The sequence below is a fragment of the Ovis aries genome, chromosome 11 (assembly GCF_016772045.2).
Source record: "Ovis aries strain OAR_USU_Benz2616 breed Rambouillet chromosome 11, ARS-UI_Ramb_v3.0, whole genome shotgun sequence".
NCBI classification, from domain to species: Eukaryota; Metazoa; Chordata; class Mammalia; order Artiodactyla; family Bovidae; genus Ovis; species Ovis aries.
The window spans coordinates 20,881,744-20,903,152 of record NC_056064.1 but is presented as its reverse complement, the minus strand read 5'-3'; the positions used below and the strand labels follow the sequence as shown (position 1 = coordinate 20,903,152).

Genomic DNA, 21,409 nt, shown 5'->3' with positions numbered 1-21,409 from the left:
GAACAGATAAAGATTGTTAACTTAAATAAACAGCCTTCATGGTACTCATACCTTGCCTTTAATCCTCTCTCCCATGTAGCATGGATTCTAAAATCATAAGATCAAAAAAAACTAAATCTAGTCATTTCCTTCATGCTGAGTCACTAGCACATAAAGCAATGTTTAATGTATTAGTGATGTTGGATTGTTCACACTGTTAGAATATGAGGACTGTAACAGCATGCTGCATGAAATGGCATTCTCTGGGTAGCTATTAAAAAATTCCAGAGTATCCAGCAAGTTTAGGAAATGCAAAACTTCACTGGTCAGATTTGACTTTAATGAATTTCAAAATCTTGTCCAAAATCTTCTATTGTGCTGAAATCCTTTTGTATCTGGTACTGCAGGGCTTCAGTAGGTCTTCAGCCTAATGCTTGGGAATCTTTGTGATATAAGCAAGTTGATTGTAGAGGGATTTCCAGAGGCAAGGAGGCAGGGTTATGGAGCAGGTAAGGGTCTTTTCATAGGATTTTCCCGTTGTGTGCTTTAGAATGGCAGGAGTCCAGAGTATTATATTAATAGAAGACCCTTAGAAAGTCCCAGCCTTATCTATTCATGTGGGTTTCCTCTGGCTTCAAAGTTAAATCCAAGCACCAGTCATTCAGTGTTTGCCTCTTGTTAAAGCTGAGTTGTTATCTGCTAAAAGATGACAGGGTGGGAGGTGGGTACTATTGATTCCCAATTGCCCATCTCTTCAGAGCAACTATTAATAAAGTTTCCTTTAATCTGGAGTTTAAGACTAAGTTCATGAATACAATGAAATCATTTGAAAAAGTGGATCTGTATATCAATGATTAGTACATTTATTTCTCTGCAGGAAGAAGCCATAGTTTTCACTAAATCCTCAAAGGAATGTAATAACCTTGCCCTCACCCCAAATTAAGAACCTGGAATAGACTGTGTGGGCAGTTGACTTAGAAATTAAATAAGGTGTTTTTAAGCTATTTAACCTTATCAGTGAGATTCATTTATCCATTTTTAAACAAGCACTCATGATTTTCCCACAGTGAAAGATTTTGACCTACCATTTTCTCTCTATTGAGGATTATGCAGCCTTTTGAATTCTCTCTCTCTGATAATCTTGGAGGAGATAATCTAAGAATAGTATTTGCTTAAAGAAAACAGAATGTTGCTGTAAAGCCTGAATGTTTGTATTCTTCAGCAAATAGTCACAACCTATTTGGTGACTGAAAAGAGAAGCAATATTGGTGTACAGTATTTCTGGTGCTTTGCACTCTAGGAAGGCAGAAGTGACTTGAAGTTGTTGCTTTGAAGGAAAAGTTGTCAGAAGAATTAGGAGAATTTCTAAATACATTTTAATCCAGATACTTATTAAATTATAAAGAGCTCATTGAGAGGTTTGAGGACCGCTGCCCTGGGCTTAGATATTTAGTGGACTGAATGTGCTGTTTGTGTTGTGTTCTGAGGGTCAAGAATTCGCCAACCCATTAAACCATTCTTTGTTATTAATGCCAGTTTCGGCAGCTTACAATGTATAGTTACGAATTCTTAGAACTGTGAGCCATCAAATGTTATGTGGCATTTTTGCTTTTTTGCGATCTCATGCTATTTATTTATTTAGGCCCTAATCCAGTGCATCTTTGCTGTGGCAGAAAAAAAAAAAATCTGCATTTTGCATGTAAAGCCACAAGAAAACTCAGATCAGTTTCTCTCTCTTTGAAATTAAACACCCTTTAGAAATGAAACTTATTTATTTAAATCTTAGTATTTTTTCCTCCAAAAGGATTATTTCAGTTTCATTTGAGAATATTTAAATGCAGTTATTTTTCATTGAGTAGGATTTTAATGCAGAGGAAACAAGAGTGGAGTTTTTTCATAATTCATCCTATTTAAAATATTAAATATGTATCTTCTGTAGCTTTTAGTTTAGAAGTATATACTAGAAAATGAATATACAAATATGGTATATAAGCTGTATGTTTGTTTTCTCTTTACTGACTGTTCTTTAAATATGTCACTGTAGAAATGTTCAAATATGTATGAAGAGAAAAAACATTCTAAATATTGCCTTTTTAGCATTGACCATGAAACTGAAAAAAATGTAGGCCTCTTCAGTGACACTAAAAACTTTGGGAAAACATCCAACATCTGCTTATCTTTCCTGCAGTGGAAATGTTCATAATTGCAATGTGCAGTTTCCTTTGAATGAAAATAAATAGATTTCTATTTGTTATACTTACATTTCAGAGGCATGTTTTACTGAATTCTTTAAATGTATTTAATTTTTTTCCCTGACAGTTGGGGAGGTACCAAAAACATCTGATGGTCATTAGGGTCTTCTTAGCTTTCTTTCAAGGGCAATTGTGTTTTTCTTTAAAATATTTTCCTAAGGCTCTTTGTTTTGAGTCCAGGTTTAGGGTCCCCTTATAGAATATGTCCACCCAAGGAGATTCCTGTTACCTGCATTACCATGTCCTTGACACACTTCAACACAATCTTTATTATAAAATCCCTGTTCCATAAGCTTTTTCTTTTTAAATACACAAGTCAGTTTTGTCCCCGTTTGGTTCTTTCTTTGCTGGATGATGGTCTAAGAGGCTGTCAGCTAGACCCTGCTGGAGGACTGTACCAGGCAGACCCTGGTGTTTTTGACACCAGGGAATTCCCAAGTTGAAACCTATTTGTTCCAGTTCCTAGGAGACCAAACGGCTGAATATTTTACCCTGTTGACCTAGACGGCTCTTTGGCTGAGGCATGGTGACCAGTCCTGGCTAGTGAGTTACCTTTGCTTTAGTCCTGACTGTGGTGAAGTTACGTATGGTAGAGACTGTTGTATGCATACTAGAGGTTATACTTCTGTTCCTAGTGAAATACAGCTGAGCATTGGTTGTTCTGTTGGTTTCCAAGGAATGCACGCATCAATACAGGGTTGTTTTCGTGTGTGTCTTTCCCCCTCAGCTGAGGAAATAACCCCACTGTTGTGACCCTAAGCCTAGGACTGAGTCTTCTATCTTTAGTGGGGCATGCATACCTTGTCTAAATATAGCGAGGTGTGGACTTGGCTGATATGGAAAGAGACAGTACAATGACCTTAGCTGGTCTTCATTACTAGTGTTACAATTATATTTAAAGAAACAGAACTATTCTGGTTCTGCCTATAGGTAAAGATGCTTTTTCCAGCTGCTCAGCTTCCTTGGGTAAAAAGTTTTATGCACTAAACCAAAAAATTTGTTTTAAAAGCTAAAGTGAATCACTTCAGAAAGAAACCAGGAGTTCATTCCATATGAAAACATGCCTAAGGGGCAGTTTCCTTTTCTATTTCATTGACCAAAACTTAACATTTCTTCAGAGTTTCAAAGATAAAGCCTAAGCTTCATGTACTTGAGGATAATAACTTTATATAATTCTGACACTTGTTACCTTTCTAGAAACCTTGCACAAACTCTCTGTCAACAAGTGACTAAAGTTTGTACATCTTTTCATCTTTTTCTTTTTTAATTGATCAACACTCGAGTAAGGGAGGGATGGGATTCCATTTGTAGAAAAATTTTCCAGTGGAAACAGGAATCCAGTGAACAGATTAACTATTTGGTTACTAAGAAGGAGAAGCCTATAGGATTTAACGTCATTTAATCTATTTCTGCTTTATTGACTGTGGCAAAGCCTTTGACTGTGTGGATCACGATAAACTGTGGAAAATTCTGAAAGAGATGGGAATACCAGACCACCTGACCTGCCTCTTGAGAAGTCTGTATGCTTCTCAGGAAGCAACAGTTAGAACTGGACATGGAACAACAGACTGGTTCCAAATAGGAAAAGGAGTACGTCAAGGCTGTATATTGTCACCCTGCTTATTTAACTTCTATGCAGAGTACATCATGAGAAACGCTGGACTGGATGAAGCACAAGCTGGAATCAAGATTGCCGGGAGAAATATCAATAACTTCAGATATGCAGATGACACCACCCTTATGGCAGAAAGTGAAGAGGAACTAAAGAGCTTCTTGATGAAAGTGAAAGAGGAGAGTGAAAAAGTTGGCTTAAACCTCAACATTCAGAAAACGAAGATCATGGCATCCGGTCCCATCACTTCATGGGAAATAGATGGGGAAACGGTGGAAACAGTGTCAGACTTTATTTTTTTGGGCTCCAAAATCACTGCAGATGGTGATTGCAGCCATGAAATTAAAAGACGCTTACTCCTTGGAAGAAAAGTCATGACCAACCTAGATAGTATATTCAAAAGCAGAGACGTTACTTTGCCAACTAAGGTCCGTCTAGTCAAGGCTATGGGTTTTCCAGTGGTCATGTATGGCAGTGCGAGTTGGACTGTGAAGAAGGCAGAGCGCCAAAGAATTGATGCTTTTGAACTGTGGTGTTGGAGAAGACTCTTGAGAGTCCCTTGGACTGCAAGGAGATCCAAGCAGTCCATTCTGAAGGAGATCAGCCCTGGGATTTCTTTGGAAGGAATGATGCTAAAGCTGAAACTCCAGTACTTTGGCCACCTCATGGGAAGAGTTGACTCATTGGAAAAGAGTCTGATGCTGGGAGGGATTGGGGGCAGGAGGAGAAGGGGATGTCAGAGGATGAGATAGCTGGATGGCATCACGGACTCAATGGACATGAGTCTGAGTGAACTCCAGGAGTTAGTGATGGAGAGGGAGGCCTGGCGTGCTGCAATTCATGGGGTCACAAAGAGTCAGACACGACTGAGCAACTGAACTGAACTGAATGTGCTGTTGTGACCTAACCTTTTAGGGGAATTCTTTGAGAGTTACTTCTGCTATGAAACACCTAGTTGGTCTTTTTGACTGATTAATATGATAAAAATAAAGTGATCTCCTCTTGAACTAATGGAATGCTTTTACAGTTGCTAGTGGTAATCTCCTAAAATTACAAACTTTAAAAGTTTATAATGTTGTTTGAGAAAAATGAAATATAATTCTCTCATGCCATATTATACAATTCAGTGGTGACAGAGCAAGAACTCTAGGTCACCTGTGAGTCCCTTGCATTTTCCTCCTCTCTACGTTTACATGTTTCCATACAGCAGGTGAGATACTAACCTTCTCTTTTATAAATAGAGAATCTGCCTAAAGTGCTAAAACTGACTCAGTGGCACCGAGCCAGGTGTCAAGTGAGATCAGAAAATCCCGGGCAGCTGAGTCCTGGCCAGGTGTGCCCCTGCTGCCTCTTCCAAGTCAATGAAAATATGACCTGAGAACTGGAAATCTGTTTGTAGAAAGGTTTGATACAGCTACCTCATCACAATTTTTTATCGTCGTTTAGTCTGACACCTTGTTTAGTGTTATGATCCCACTTATAGAAGAGAAATAAGAAACAAAGTTAGCTGGCTATTACAACATGGCAGCTTTACTGTGATTTAGGTATATTCCCCAGGTTTACTAGAGTTGGTGATGGACGGGGGGCCTGGCGTGCTGCGATTCACGGGGTCGCAAAGAGTCGGACGCAACTGAACTGAACTAAATTTCCTCTGGATAGTCTGTGGTTCATCTTTAATACAAATTCTTTTTAAGTTCTTCAGAGCTATGTTTTACACAACTATTGGTTTTAGAGATGAGGAGATTAATTATCTGTGAGAGCTGTCTTCTCATCAGTTCAGTTCAGTTCTGTCGCCAGTTGTGTCGCCAATCTCTGGTTCCTCTGCCTTTTCTAAAACCATCTTGAACATCTGGAAGTTCATGGTTCACATATTGCTGAAGCCTGGCTTGGAGAATTTTGAGCATTACTTTACTAGCGTGTGAGATGAATGCAATTGTGCGGTAGTTTGAGCATTCTTTGGCACTGCCTTTCTTTGGGATTGGAATGAAAACTGACCTTGTCCAGTCTTGTGGCCACTGCTGAGTTTTCCAAATTTGCTGGCATATTGCGTGCAGCACTTTCGCAGCATCATCTTTCAGAATTTGAAATAGCTTAACTGGGATTCCATCACCTCACTAGCTTTGTTCATAGTGATGCTTTCTAAGGCCACCTGACTTCACATTCCAGGATGTCTGGCTCTAGGTGAGTGATCACACCATCGTGATTATCTGGGTCGTGAAGATTTTTTTTGTACAGTTCTTCTGTGTATTCTTGCCGCCTTTTCTTAATATGTCTTCCTATAGATTGTCTTTAATAATCTAACTTAATTTAACTGAGAGCCAAAGAGATTTAGTATTACCGGCCTGGCAGTTCTTCACTGATGTCCTGTTCTAGTGTAATACAGATGAATTTGTAAAATTCGCTTGCCTTCTCTTGATTGAAGTCAGCTTCCAGATTCTGATTCATTTTTTGCTTGTTATATTATGTGCAGACAGTTAACCTTGCTTTCTTTATGATCGGTTGAAAATGGTGGTTTTAGAACTTAGTTGCATTATCTTCCGTTTAACTTGACCCCTGACTATATCATCAGCAGTATATTGTCATATCCGTTGAGTAGGGGATTAGGAAGGAGGGAAGTCTTTTGTGTAAAAGCATTCTCCTCAGCTGTTCTTCCTTGATGCTAGAAGTTTGGTGCCTGGCAGGAAACGATATAGACATGCGTGATAACAAAGTGACGTGAGGAAGAATTGCCTGTAAGTTTCCCTGGCTTGTGCAGGATGATGGGCTGTCAGCTAGCAGATAGGTTAAGGCAAATTTGATCTCCAAATCTGAGGATTAACAAAGTAAAACAAGAGAAAGTTGAGATAGTGAAGAAAAAGAAAACAAACCTGTTTTGAGAAAAGTTTGGACAGAAGCAGGTGGTATAAAAGTTAATATCCATGTAAATAAGACTTTTTTTTTTTTTTTTTTTTTGACGCTCCTGGGTGAGAGTCTGTAAAGCAATGAGATTTGTTAAAGGAAAGAGTTTGTCTGCAGAGTCAGGAGATGCAAAAGAAAAAGATATTCTTAGATTGCAAGGAATTGGCACATATCAAATCTTTCTTTTTTAGACTTTCTTACAATATAAGTTTTAAGTAAAATTTCCATCTGTACCAAAAAATAAACTAGACAAATATCCCCAAGATATCCATCTTCTCTTCATTCCTGTTAGCTCACTGATTGACTACCTTGTCTCCTTCTTGCGTGGAACACTAAAGTAACATCTGTTTCCCTCTTTCTAAGTCTCAACCCCTTCCAGTCCATTCTCCATGCTGTAGTTAGAAGAATCTTTCTGGTAATGCAAACTTTGGATCTCTGTCATCCTCAGGGTTAAAGTCCAAATTCTTTGGCAAGTCATATAAGACCTTTTTAATCTATGACCTGCTTACCTCTATCCATATTTATTGCAACCCTGCCTCTTATTCTTCCACCATATAGTGAGATTATATGAGCAATTTGGGTAGCTTTAGCCAAACAAGTTTATATAAACCTACAGATTATCAGCTCCATTGTCATGTCAGCAGTAAAGGGAGCTCACATAAGACTTAGAAGAGGCTACTGTGCCTGAATAAGAAGTTTCTAAAATCTTTTGTAGTGAACTCACTCAGAAGGCAGATGCAGGACGGTAACCCATCCAGCACACTCAACTTCTCAGAAAAGGGAAGTTCAAGACAGAACACCAGCTAGAACTTTGTACGAACTCTGCAAGTTGAAAGTTCTGTGAATAGAAGTTCCCTTCTTTGCATCAGGAGTGATGGAAGGCTGCAAAGAAGAACACTCACACAGCCTGTGTACACACAGACACCAGAGAAAAGGTTTTGGTTTTGGTTTTTAATTTTTTAATTGAAAAATAGTTGCATTAAAGTGTTGCATTAGTTTCTACTGTACAACAATGTGAATCAGCTACAAGTATACATATATTCCCTTCCTATTGAGCCTGCCTCTCTCCCACCCCGATCCCACCCCTCTAGGTCACCACAAAGCACGGAGCTGAGCTTCCTGTGTTATACAGCAGCTCCCGCTAGCTGTCTTATTTTATACATGGTAGTGCATATATGTTGGGCTTCCCAGGTGACTCAGTGGTAAAGAATCCACCTGCAAATGCAAGAGACACAGGAGACGTGGGTCAGTTCCCAGGTCGGAAAGATCCCCTGGAGGAGGAAATGGCAGCCTACTCCAGTACATTCTTACCTGGGGAATTCCATGGACAGAGGAGCCTGGCGGGCTACAGTCCATAAGGTTGCAAAGAGTCAGACACAACTGAGTATGCACACAGCTAGTGCATATACGTCAGTGCTACTCAGAGGTTTTATAGTGAGTGACTTTCATACTTCATTAGCCTTCAAAGTGGACATGAGTCTTTAGCATCATTTCCATTGTCATTTTCAGATCACATTTGTTAAATACTCCATACATAGTATTAAGACTGGGCACTATATAAAGCAGTGTGCGTGAACTTTCATTGCCTTATATACCAAAAAAGCCAAGAGTGTAGACCTAGGAATATACATCTCATTAAACAGAAACAAAGTTTAACAATATGCCAAAGCAAGGTGGTGGAACAAATGAACGATTGTATTATCTTTGCCTTTACATGAATTTTTCTGTACATGATAAGCATTTTTATTTGGAATTGAAACAAGAAGGGAGGAGTAGGGCAGCCTGCTTCCCACTCAGATTTTTATACAGTAGGTTGTGCCCTCTCTCTTCTACCACAGAGAGAGAAGCTCTCACTGCAAAGAAATAGTGGTGCTGCTGACAAAGAACCTTGATCACTTGAAATGGACAGAAGGGCAGCTTGGGTCATCCTTGTTTGCCTAGCAAACATTGCTGATGGCAAAGCGTTTGGGGCAGAGGTGGCTCATAAATGAGGAACTTATCTAAGAAACTGCGGCTTTCTCAGCCCTGAGGGTACTAATTGTTGGTTTCATCACAGCTCACTTTCTCTCAAGCCCCACCCATCACTTCAGAGAACTTGTTGACGACAGCTTGACTTTTTCAAGTCTCGTTACAGTGGTAGATGTCTGAAAACACAGCTTACGCAAAACATCTGTGTGCTTGACTGTGTTCCCACGGTGTGTTTTCCTGTACTGCCCTCTCCCTTCCCTTTCGGGGTCCTTTTTTAAAGTTAAAAACACAGGATAAGAATCATTAAAAATATATTTGCAAAAAGGAATTGCCACCTCAAAGCCACCATTCTTACAAATAGCCATTTTCACTCCTGCCATGTTACCTTCCCATTCTTTACATGCATAGCTTTTTGCCTGGTTATATCCTTTTTCTTAAGCCACTTCCCTGTTTTCTTCCCCCTGATCCCAGCCTCATCTTCTGGTGTTTGGTCTTGAGTTACCGAAAGGGCATTGCAGCTTATCAGCATTTTGTCAGTGAGTCCTAGTTCTCTTATTTTCCTTTCCTACATCCTAGTAGTTTTTAGAATGTGGCTAAGATCCAACTTTTATCTTTAAAAGTGAGATATATATGTGTAGGCTTTTAAATTTTCTTAACGTCTAAAAACTGCTGTTTTAAAGTATATTGATTTTCAAGGCACATTGCTGTGCCCATCCCATGGCAGCCTGGAGTAGGAAAAAACATATCTACAAACTAGAAATACTGATTTGCTGCATTAAATATATTTATTAAAATGTTAAGATAAGCATGTAAAATAGAAAATATATTCTTTACCATGGTAGATGGGAAGAAAGGAAATATACAAGAAAAGCAAAAACAGTAAATAAAAGAACAAGTTAGTCCATATATCAGTATTTATCGTAAATATAAATAAAGGTGTGCTCAGTTGTGTCTGACTCTTTGTGACCCTTTGGACTGTAACCTACCAGGCTCAATTCATACAGCCCCCATAATAGGGGGAAAAAAATCTGCACCTTTAAGAATACCTTCAGAGACTTCCCTAGTGGTCCAGTGGCTAAGACTCTGTGCTCCCAATGCAGAGGGCCCAGGTTCAATCCCTGGTCAGGGAACTAGATCCCACATGCCACAGGTAAGACCCAGCGCAGCCAAATAAATAAATAAAAATTAATTAATTTTACTTTTTTAGAAAGAAAACTTTAAAAAAAAAAAAGAGTACCTTTAGCCACCTTTCTGTTAGACATGCTGTGGTCCCCTGTGCTTAGATATTTAAAGGGTAGCCCTCTATGGTATGTAGGGTCCCCTGAGGACTGAAAAAGTCCACAAGACTTACATATAGCCTTGCTAACTATTTGTTGCCATGTTAGAAGATAAAAGGATTGCTGCTTCCTTCCAATCACTGTGCAAGAGAATTGCCCCTGACAGTTAGAAATCATTTCCTTTTGTTCCTTATGTTTTCCTGTGTCCTGAGTTGCATCATGGGGTAGTTCTGTGACCTAACTCAGCCAGTACCTAAAAACATCTAGGCAGCTGGTGTAGGATTGTTCCTGTATTGGAGCAGGTATGTGATGATTTATCATTTTTCCCTCCAGCACATTTAAACACATATGAAATTTAAATTTACTCTTGGATCATTTTGATTTAAATATTTTCCTCTTTTTCCAAATCCAAATATTTGGAATTCTCATTGCTTCATATTGCATACTGGAGTATTGCAAAATACCACTGTGTGATCTCTTGGTCCCTAGCCCTCTGATTTCTCATGAATGCTATCTTGAAAATAAGGAAGAAGGTGCTATAGGTCATTGCTTTCTTTCTAAGTTTATCCAAAAAGGTACATCTAGTGTATTTGAAAAATTATTAAAATTAGATCAGGTATCAAGAAAGCTTAATAAATTAAATTTGCAAGGAAAAATAGGGTGCATTTTTCATCTGTATTGGGTGGTACAATTCTGTGATGATTCTGTAAGAGGGAAGACTAGGAAACAGGGAGCATGAGATCTGTTATAAAATATGAGTTGATTAAGGTGACTGCCTGCTGTTTGCTTTCTCTTTTCCCATTTCTTTAACAGCTCTTTAAATTGTCCTTTGAACTTTGGCCTTTTGCTGTGTTTTTCTCTTCCTTCTCATTCTCTCCCACCTCTCACTCCTTCATGATCACCACTAGTATTACTATTCAGTAAAAGGTAACTGCTTTTGTAAGTCTCAGAACCTAAGCACTGGTAACAGCATTCCTCCTGGATTTCATTGTGTGTGCCAGGAGGCTGTGTAATGTGCATTGAAACAGATACAAATATAATAAAAGGATTTGGCCAAGGACTTTAAAACATCAGACAGTACAGTGGATAGTAAAGCAAACCAAGGAGAAGATTTAAAAGAGGAGTCAGCGTACTTGTGACATGCCTTTCTCTGTTTCTCTTTATTTGATAGTTTGATCAGTATCTTTATTTGATCACTATCTTTGAGGGACTTTTAAGAGTGCCTGCTGGGTCTTCCCTAGCAGTCCAGTGGTCAAGACTCTATGCTTCCACTGCAAGGGGCGCAGGTTCAATCCCTGATTGGGGATCCATGCCCATGTGGCACAGTTCCCCTCCCCAAAAAAGAGTGTCTGTTGGCAAATAATTTAATTTTCTTTGCCTAAGTTAGAGAACTAGAGAAGAACTGGTTAGACAAGCAAGATGATAGACTTCTTTTACAGACTGGGTTAAATTTTTTGGCCAGTGAATTTTGAGAATTACTTGTAAGGTTGTAGTAAAGTACCACTGAACTTACTTAATTTAAAACCAAAACATAAAACCTTGGTTTTCTGATAATTTGAGTTACTTCTTGGAACCCTGCCAGTACCCTGGTAGGTAGGCTGCAATGGGCCTGAATTGTACAAAACAGGCAAAGAAAGAACTCAGACTGCTAAAGAAGCCATGGAGTAGAGTTGCAAAACACAAAGCAAAACAACATAACTTGGAAACAGGCCAAAATTTGACCCCTGCTTTGTCATGCTGATTGTGTAATTGGTAAGCTTAGGGAAGTTATCCTGCAAACCTTTCTTTCTTCTGTGAAATGGGAAGAATAACTTCTATTCATGGAGTTATTGCGAGATAGTGATTGTAAAGTGCCAGGCACCATGCCCAGCACAAGATGGGAACTCAATAAATGCTCATTACAGCATCTGCAAGTTTACTTCATAGTACACTCAGAGCCAGCACCAAACTACTTCCACCAACTTCTGCTTCCATCACAGAACTCCCTAACAGAGCGTTCTGATGTACATGCCATTATACCTGATTCCAGGTTTTCGCCAAAGAAAGTTTGTGAAGTAATGGCCAAGTTGTTCCCATTATCATCAAGAAATAATAGCTATTTCAGTTCAGTTCAGTTCAGTTGTTCAGCTGTGTCCGACTCTTTGCGTCTCCATGAATCGCAGCACGCCAGGCCTCCCTGTCCATCACCAACTCCTGGAATTCACTCAGACTCACGTCCATCGAGTCAGTGATGCCATCCAGCCATCTCATCCTCTGTTGTCCCCTTCTCCTCCTGCCCCCAGTCCCTCCCAGCATCAGACTCTTTTCCAATGAGTCAACTCTTCGCATGAGGTGGCCGAAGTACTGGAGTTTCAGCTTTAGCATCATTCCTTCCAAAGAACACCCAGGACCAATCTCCTTTAGAATGGACTGGTGGATCTCCTTGCAGTCCAAGGGACTCTCAGGAGTCCTCTCCAACACCATAGTTCAAAAGCATCAATTCTTCAGTGCTCAGCTTTCTTCACAGTCCAAGTTTCACATCCAGACATGACCACTGGAAAACCATAGCCTTGACTAGATGAACCTTTGTTGGCAAAGTAATGTCTCTGCTTTTGAATATGCTATCTAGGTTGGTCATAACTTTCCTTCCAAGGAGTAAGCATCTTTTAATTTCATGGCTGCAGTCACCATCTGCAGTGATATAGTAGATGGTAAAGAATCTGCCTGCAATTCAGGAGACCTGGGTTGGGAAGATCCCCTGGAGAAGGGAATGGCTACCCACTCCAGTATTCTTGCCTGGAGAGTTCCATGGACAGAGGGGCCTGACAGGCTACCGTCCTGGGGGTCGCAAAGAGTCAGACCTGACTGAGTGACATTTTTTTAGACAGCCAATGGTACAGGTCTGGGGCTTTGGTGATAAATCTGAGCTAGAGAACTCATTTGGGAGGTGAGGTACCTCCACGATGGTTCCCAGCGATTCTTTGCTCCCAGTATTTGCATCCCGTATAGTTCCCTCCAACATTAAATAGGAGTGATCTATGTAACTAATAGGATATTGCAGAAATTATTGGGTGTCACTTCCAGGGTTAAGTCATGAATCACTGCACTTCTGCCTTGTTCCCCTTGGGATCACTTACAGGGGAAAGACAGCTGCCATGTCATAAGGTCATTCGAGCAGACAGACCATTGCATGGCAGAGAATTGAGGCCTCCTGTCAATATCCATATAAGGGAGCAGTTTTGGAAGCAGATCTTCCCACCTCCAGACTAGGCTTCAGTTGACTGCCTTCTCATAAGAAACCCTGAATCAGAACCACCCAGCTGGTGTGCTCCTGGACTCTTTTTTTTTTTTTTCTCTCTCTCTCTCCCCTTAAGATTTATGTATTTTATTTTTTGGCTGCACTAGGTCTCCGTTGCTACACTTGGGCTTTCTCTAGGTGCAGCCAGTGGGGGCTTCTTTTTGTTGCAGTGCACCAGCTTCTCATTGCGGTGGCTTCTCTTGATGTGGAGTACAGGCTCTATGAATGTGGGATTCAGTAGTTGCAGCCTGTGGGCTCAGTAGTTCCAGCTCGTGAGCTCTAGAGCACTGGCTCAGTAGTTGTGGTGCACAGATTTAGTTGCTTCAAGGCCTGTGGGATCTTCCCAGACCAGAATCTCACCAGTCTCCCTTGCATTGCAAGGCAGATTCCTAACCACTGGACCTAAATTAGGGAAGCCCTGCTCCTGGACTCTTAACCCACAGAAACTGTGTGAGGTAATAAGTGGTTTTTGTTGCATTAGGCTTTCAAGTTTTAGGGTAATGTAATTTATTATCTATCAGTAAGATAACTAGTCAGGAGCATCCTTTATAGGACAGGGTGGGCTGGAGAAGGCATCAGAAGAGTATATACAGAGCAGAAAGAGAAATGACAAGGAAGTGATCAAAGATGACATATGTAAGAGGTTGGAAAAGACTAGGAGCCCACAAACGAAAAGCATAGTAGCAGTATGAAAGTGAGACTATTAGAGGAGATAGAAGGTTATCAACAAAGTCAAATGATCAAGAAAGATGAGGACTGACCAGCATCCATTGGATTTGACTAGCAAAAGAAGATCTCCATTGGAGTGCCTTGGAAGCCGAATCCCATATGAAGTGGGGACACTGAGACCTGTGTCGCTTGCCCTTCCCTGTCTCTTTGGTCTCGTCTTCTTCCACACGTCATTGACTTACCACACTTGAGTGCTGTTAACTTCCCTGCTATGGTCCAAACCAGCCAAGTACACGTCAGAGCCTTTGCATTTGCTGTTCCGTCTGCCTTTAATATTCTTTTCCTAAACAGCCACACGACTCCCTCCCTTGCTTCCTGCAGATCTCAGCTCAAATGTCACCTTATCAGAGAGACATTCCCTGAGCATACCTTATAGCACAGATATACACAGCAGCCCTCTCTGTTACTCTGCTCAGTTTCGCTCCATAGCACTCACCATCATGTGAAATCCAAAGGGGCAGCCACTGCTCAGCCGTGGCCAGTTGTTCATAGCTGTGAATGTGGACATAAGTGTTCAGATTTTCTGATCTTTCAAGAGAAGCTGGAAATTCTGATTTTTCAGTATAATTAGTTGTCAGTGAGTTTCAAAGCCCTGTGATGGTCAGACGATCTGTCTGTTCTAAGAGAGGTGAGTCAGGTAGGGTAGGATATCTGGCAGAGGATCTCAAACTGGGATTCAGTGTCTCAGAAGCCAAGAGGAATGAGTCTCTTAAAAAGGAGAATATGATTTGCTAGTGCCTGTCAGGGCTCTAGGTGCTAATGAAAAGCAGAAACTGGTGTTAAGCTAAGACTAAAGGATTTTTGTCCTTCGGATCTATCACTCAAGAAATCACTGGCAAACTTGGATGGGGAGGACTTTCAGAGGTGGGAGAGAAGCAAGGTGGCAGTAGGAAAAATGACTGCAGTGGAAGAAAATGGAGACAGAAAGTATAGACTCCTTTTTTACAGAATTTCAGTAATAAAGGAAGAGAACTTAGAAAGGAACAGAAGAGCAAGTAAGGGTTTTGTTTTAAGGATGTGAAAGAACAGACCTGAGCATGTTTCTGGGCTAAGGAGAAGTCACTCGAGAGAGGGTGACCAGTTGATACAACTAGAGACAAGGAAATGGGGTCAAGGATGCTGGTGAACAGGTTGACTTTTGACAGCTGGATGCATCATCCTCTCAGGTCAGAGAAAGGAGATAAGTCTGCAGAGGAGGGAAGTTAATTGGAAGCAGTTACACCAGCTAGCCTCCATTTTCTTGATGGTGTAAAAGACTAGGTTAACTGGAGAGTTGAAGAAAGCAGGAGTTGCAATGGGACTTGAGAGCAGGGAGGGTTTGGAGCAGGCAGGGGAAGAAATTGGGGGGTGGGAGTGGATCTGTAGGTGTTAACTGCCCAGCTGAGTCAACTCACTGTTGCTGCTGTCATCTCTGACACCTCTGTCACTGAGGCCATGGATGTGCCCTAGCATCCAGAAGCACGATTTCATAATCTCCTTAAGCATTTTTGGGGGCTGCCTTTCATTTATTCAGTATATATTTATTGCACATCTGCTTAATGTCAGGTACTGTGTTAGACTCTAAAGAGAGAATATTAAACAAGGCAGTTGTTCCTGCTCAAGGAGCATACAGATAATCATAAATAAGTCTCATCAAAGAATACTATCATTTTAAGCTGTAGTGTTATGAAAGGAAGTCAGGAACAAAAAGAACAGATGGTAGGGAAACCTGTTAGGAAATAAGACACAGGACTAGGTTGCTTAGGGAAGGAAGAAAAGCCAAAAAGAGATGGATGACTTGGAAAGAAATTGAGGAATCAAGGGGCCAGAGTCTCCACCAGGTTGAAGAGTGAGTGAACACATGAAGGTCACAAGAGAGGGGGTTGCAATCAGTAACTGGGAGTTTGATTTCTGAAATCAAGTCTGTAAAAAATCCAGTGCCTTTGAAAGGGATTCTGGGAGTTAGAAGTTTAAATGGAGCCTAGGTGACCGTCTTTGAAGATCAAGAGGAGGAGAGAGGTTTGGGGACAAAGCTGTTGGATGTTCATCTGTATGAACAAAGGAATCTCTTAAGATTGTTGTAGGAAGCAGGGTGAAAAGAGAGAAGATGGAGCAAGGTAAGGAGTGAATTAGAGACAGTGACAAGGGTGTCAGGAGGTGACAGCAACAGATAGTAAACGGTACCCTGAGCCTCACAAGAGGCTTTGTGTGAAAGTGAGAGAGAAATTGTCAGAAAGCAGGGGTTGATGTTTTGGCCAAGTGCTTAAAAGCCCAACTTGCATTCCTTCTGCAGGTGTGTTTTAAATACCTGGAAAAGCATTTGTTGAATCATGCAAATGAAATGATATTTCAAATGCTGAGCAGTTTTTCTGAGTTAATCTCCTTTTGTTTTGTTTTGTTTTGTTTAATCCCCCCAACTATTTTAAAATTTGGTGCTGGGTAATGTGGGTCATGTCTCTTGGGTGACCCATAAGTACATCCAGCATGTTACATACTGAGAAAGAACCATTAAGGTCATTTCGTTTTTGGTTCAGATAGCTTTTAAGCTTTACCTTTTTAAAAGAGAAGTATTAAGTCTAGAGTTTTGGGCCACAGCACTGATAAGTTTTATTAATTCAGCTTGTAACAGAAATGGTTTCCTTTGAGCTGAGGTGGTTTCTCCCCTCCTCCTCAGAGCACCTTTTGGAAACAAAACTCCCTCTACACTGTCAGTCATCAGAAGTGCCTGAAACCAACTACTTTCATAGACACCTAGGGGTTTTTTGTGCGGGGGTGTGGAGCGGGGTGTTTGTTTTTATTTTTCTGAGCAGGGGTGGGTAGACTTTTGACAGATGGCTGTTGGAGATGAGGCTGAGACTTGCTAGAGTAGCTGCAAAGGGACAGAGATTGGAAGGCGGCAGTGATGTCACGAGTCCTGGTCTCTGAATCTTAGCTCACACTGAGAAGTATTTGGGGGCCAGAATGCTCAGTGTGAGTCCAGGAGCAGTGACTGCCTGGAGGAGCTGGAGAGAGTGGCTGCTCTTCCATGTACCCAGAAATTAAAATGATTTTATGTGTGTGCTGGACTCACAAAATGTGCTAAATTAGGCTCACCTACTACCAGTTGGAGCCATGACCTGGACCCTCTCTGAGGGTGCTCCAGCTCTGACCTGTCATTACTTGGTAGTACTTCAGAAATCCAAACTGACAGCTAACCATTTTAGATCCCTGGAATCCAGGAGGTCAAGTGTGTATGGGAGCAGACAGCATCTAGAAAGACATACCTTTGGTCTGAGAGAAAACTGCAGAGGAACCCAGGGCTAGGCAGGCAGCCACTGCTTTTCACATGTCGACTTGCTTGCCCTCCTGCCTAGGCTTCATGGTCTTCTTTTATTCTTTTTTTTTTTTTTTTTAAGCAATGTTTGATATCCAACAAACATACTAAAGGAAAAAGGAAAAAGAAGCAACTTTAAGAAACTACATGAAAGTGTTTGCCTCATGGGAGTATGTCTAAATATTTCCCTGTTCAGACCTAAACTTTTGTCCTCAAGATATCATGAAAAATCGAGCCAGTATATCACACCAGGCTTTGCAGTGAAATCCTGCCTTTGTTCTCGTTAGATAAACTGACCATGTGTTTTTAGCTGCTGGTTGCTTCAGATGATTAAGTCATCAAATGTGTCCTATTTTGGTAACCTCTAACTTAGGATAAAGGGTTATGGTGCTGCCCTCGGTTTCAGATGACTTGGACCTCCATTTGTGCGCCACTGCTACCTAGCTTTGTGACTTTGGGCAAGTCGTTGGATTCTCTGAACTTCAGTTGATATATCAGATTCTCTCTTGCAAGCTCAGAAGTGAATATTAACTATCTTCAGCAAAATTTTTCTTAGAAGGGTGTTGCTGCTGCTGCAACACAGTGTCTGACTCTGTGCGACCCCATGGACTGCAGCCTTCCAGGCTCCTCCGTCCATGGGATTTTCCAGGCAAGAGGACTGGAGTGGGGTGCCATTGCCTTCTCCGAGAAGGGTGTTAGAGCTTACCTAATGGATGGGAGGCTGGAAGACCAAACCTAGTAAATGGGCAGGAGCCAAGGACGTTCAAGGAAAAGCCAGAGTAGGCATAGACTAGTCTCTACCTTGCCACTCTCCCCATGGTGAATGTGACCATCCCCCACTTTCCTTACTCACGTGGGTCGCCTGCGGGAGATTCAGGAGGCAGTTTCCAGCTGGCCAGGCTTAATCCACATGCATCCTGCAAGGCCCCTTGCAGCTCCAGAGTTGGAAGGTCACCATGACTAGGTACATTGAGGGAGATCCCCAAAAGGTGACTAGGGTGACATTAGGCAGGAGAGCTCTCTATTATTGCTTGTCAGCCGGAAACCACAAGTGGCAACTCAGATGTACCCCCATCTCTAGAAATGGGAAGGTTGAATTGTATGGCCAGTGGTAAAATTGTTGATCCTAGATTGTGTTTCTGTCTGGACATTTCTGAGATGCACATGTTTGAGGCAAGAATGAAATAGTTACAAGATCTTATCAGTAAATGAACATTCAAAATGATAAAAGGAATAGCCGGTGGGGCGGGGGTCCTTCTAATTTATGATCTGTAGGAAAAGGACCAGGAAGATTAGTCCTGATGGAATTTGTTCCTCAGCCTTGAACAAACAGACCTTTTTTTTTCCTTCTTAGATTGTAGAAAAGTAGGAAAGACGGGTAAATAGCTGCATCTGAAGGACTTGTGCTGGGCATTGTGCAACAGAGTTTTAAGTGGAAGACTAGCTAGGACTGAAATAGTCTGATGGTTGTAGTTAGTGAATAAGAACTGGAGCCATAAGCTGTTCTCCCCTTTGCCAGTGATTGGTTTACTAACATACGCCAGCCTCTGCTTATCTGCTGATGGAGAAAAAAATCCTGCTGCTGCATTCACAGGCATGTGTCTGGGAGTTTATATGCGCTGGGTGGGGAGAAAGTTCCAGGTATCCATTGCCATTCCAACATTGTCACTGGAACTTACCACCTGTATGTTGGGGATTGGGTTGGGGATCGTTTATTTACAGAGAATAGTACATACAATGTTTGGGTTTGGATTTTCTCTCATTGTAATTTCAGTTTCTTTAGGATTACAGAATCAAACTTTTCTCATTACCTGGAAGTTTGCTTTTGACTTTTGTAGCCATGTGTCATCCATCAAGCAACAATGACTTTCCCTTCCTGTTTTTTGAATTTAGCCAGACTTTTTCAGTAAGTGCTAGTATTCATAGCTCTGTAGTCATTTGGCCTCTGGTCTGATATTTGAAACTTTTATTATGAAATTACCTTCTCTGTGATGTGGTCACATTGATTGGGGACATGAATTTTTTTCCTCCTAATGGGATTGACATGGCTGCCCTAGTACCTTGAATCTGAAAATCAAACACCTAAATAAGCAAAGAAAAGTTAATCAGGAAAGGGAGAGTGTTGTTATGAGAATGAAATGTATTTGATAGTTTTCTCATAAATGAGTATTCTTCAAGATAAAAATATAAAACAGTTCAGGAAAATTATGTGTATTTGAATTTCACATAAATGCCAACAGCTTACCTTGTGCAGTTATATTTTGTGCTTTCAGTATTACACAATAATTTACTTATGAGTTTTGGCTTTAGGCAGAAATGCCAAGCAAACTCAAGAACTTGGCATTAGAAACATTATAAACGTGAAAATCTACTTTCTTCATTTTAATGTTAAAGTGAAAGCATTACACCCACTGTATGAAACTTGATTTCCCATAGTAAATGATTCATTTCATCTTGTGTGTTACATGTAAAACAGAATAATGTCTGTCAGACTCACATGTAGCAGTTTGCAGGTGTGTTGCTTTATTTTGCTTCCTTCATTTTGACCAGCCTTCCTGCTGGTCATGGTTGACCACCCTGGCCACATTCCTCAAAAATTTATTCTAATCTCAAAACAGTTAAGTGTTTTCTTCCCTTAGTTGACCTTCTCTACACTTTGCCGGAGTAGAAACTGCCAGTTCACAAATTTCATGCTTTGGAAAGTGCTTTTGATTGGGAGGGATTGGCACAGAGTGCTTCCCCGAATTATTTAAAGCAGAGGATTCGTTCCTCTGCTTTTGAGACTAAAAATGCTGCCATCATGCCCAGTTCTTTTCTCTACTGTGCAGCCCATCTGGATTCATCTCTCAGCCAGATGTTCTCCATTCCCCTCAGTAAAGTCTTTCTGTTCGTGGCCTTGGTCAGGGAACAGAAAGGGAAGGAGCAGAGCTGAGATCTGAATGAATTTCTGTCCTTTGCTTTCACTTATGTATCTGCTTTTAAAATCTGTTCTGTCGAAAAGCTCTGTAGGGAAGACATTGCGTTTCATCTTCCGTAAACTATATCAAAAAACTAGAACGGCATCGTAAAGACTGATTCAGAGCATGAACTTTCAGATCAAACCTTGGTTTGAATCCTGGCTCAGAGGATTGCTAGCCAGCTGTATCATCTTGGGCAGATAATTTACCATCTCTGAGCCCCTCCGTCTCTTACGTGTAAATTGAGGGTAAAAAATAGTACCCAAGTAACCTTGTTGTGAAGGTTAAACGAAATAGTGTGAAGTGCTTAGTCAGTGCCTTGCATACAGTTGGCATATACTCAAGTTAGCTATTAGTAGCTCAGTTCATCTGTCAAACAAGGGATGATTTTCCATTTGATGAGCAGGTGATCTTAGGGCAGGACACGAGTAGATGTTCTTCAGTTGTATCTCTGATAAAGACTGGAGAACTTCACTGTCACTGTGTTAGAAAGATGATCCTTGTCATTCTCTCATCAAGCAGTTAGTTACTCTCCATCTTTGGATTCAGAGAGTGTTCTTTATCTTGTATTTTCTTAATATAGGAGTTAAGTCCTCTATGGTTTGTGTTTAACTTGGGCATCTGTAATTATATTGGCTCCATAGAATTTACTGGAGGAATCCTCTTCCTAGGCCAGACTGGTCAGCTCAGAAAACGTATAAAAGTTTTCACCTACTCTTCTCATTTTAGAGACCAACTCTGTGCTGATTGAATCTTCAGCCAGCTGCTTCAGAAAGATGAATATTTACATAAATGAGTCTCTTGTTACCCTAGCAAGATATACTCAGCCTTTACCATACACTGAAGTACATGTGATTAAATTTACATATTAGTTTCTTCATATGCAAATAAGGCATTTAATTTTCAAGTTGAAATCGATCCTCTCAAACTCTGGTGGTTTCGAATTTTGTTTTTTCACTTCTGTGCCACCATGCTACCATCCCATCTTTGATAGCATTTATAGAACTGTGACTTTTTTTCAGTGATGAGAAGGGTTTTTTGTAATTAGCCACACTTTCATTCCTGATCCCTTGTGACCAACACTTTTGTCCCCTTTATGCCACTTTTGTGATCACTGGGGAGTCAAAATTTGAGACCACAGAATAAAGACAGTTGATCATACCTCCCA

At 40.8% G+C, this 21,409-nt stretch overlaps 1 protein-coding gene and 1 non-coding gene across 7 annotated transcripts in view; both read left to right on the top strand.

Annotated features, from left to right (window-relative positions):
- Positions 1-21,409, top strand: part of SSH2 (slingshot protein phosphatase 2) — a 243,783-nt gene that overhangs the window by 157,384 nt on the left and 64,990 nt on the right. The gene's annotated exons all lie outside the window — the stretch shown is intronic.
- Positions 9,767-9,839, top strand: TRNAG-CCC (transfer RNA glycine (anticodon CCC)). Its single transcript has one exon. It is a non-coding gene; the product is annotated as a tRNA-Gly (tRNA).